Genomic DNA, 948 nt, shown 5'->3' on the forward strand with positions numbered 1-948 from the left:
GGTGGTCAAATTGTCACCACCGTCCCTTCATCCCGGAGGGCTTCCGTCTCCCGACTTATAGAGGAAGGCACGAAGTTGATTAGGGAGCTGGCAAGGTGGAACGTGATTACCGGTGCTCGTCTCATGGAGCAAGAGAAGGCCGTGGCTCGAGCCGTTCATGAGCGTAATGCCACTAAGCGGGTGGTCTGCGTCGGCGAAGCCGGATCTCCTCAATGAGCGGAAGCTTAGGGGAGATGCTTTGAGAAGGCGCTCTTGGCCGAGAGAAAACTCGGGGAGGACGCTGAAAAGGATGTCCCGGGAGAGAGAGCCAAGGCCGAGGCCGCGCGACCAAAGGCTGCGAAGTTGTTGGAGAAGTGTAACTTTGTACGGGGCGTCGACCTCTATCTCCAATGCAGAGGAACGAATCCGAGGGCCTGTTTAAGGCCCGGCGGGGGTGATTCGGGGCAAAGAGGCCGTCATCAAGCGAAGGAGGAGGACATTGAGATGCTCCAGGGGCCGTCATGCTCCCTAATCCGTGCGCCGACCCGGATCCGTCGAAGGAGTCGCCGGGGAAGTGATCGAGGAGCTTTTTCCTCTTGAGGATTCCTTTCCGTGGGACGATATAACGAGCCGCTTGATGATAAGCTTGCGGCTAAGGAGAAAGCCATGGCGGAGAAGGCCCAGGAGGCGGTGAGGGCGAAAATTGAGAAGGAGGCGGCCGCGGAGAGAGTCATTCTTCTTTGAGAAGGCTAAGGCGGCCAAGGAGGAAGTCGACGAGAATGAGGGCGGCCGATGACGCCGAGGCCGTAGCCGAGGCCGCTAAGAAAGCTGCCGGGTTGCCCATTGAAGAAGATGCGGCTCACTGGCTGCGATGGTAAGCGACAGAGCATAGGGTCGCTTGATGAGAACAAGTTTACAAATGAGACCGCTTTAGTCTGGGAGTCAATTGTTAAACCCTTCTTCCCTGCC

The sequence above is a fragment of the Silene latifolia genome, chromosome 1 (assembly GCF_048544455.1).
Source record: "Silene latifolia isolate original U9 population chromosome 1, ASM4854445v1, whole genome shotgun sequence".
Classification (NCBI taxonomy): domain Eukaryota; kingdom Viridiplantae; phylum Streptophyta; class Magnoliopsida; order Caryophyllales; family Caryophyllaceae; genus Silene; species Silene latifolia.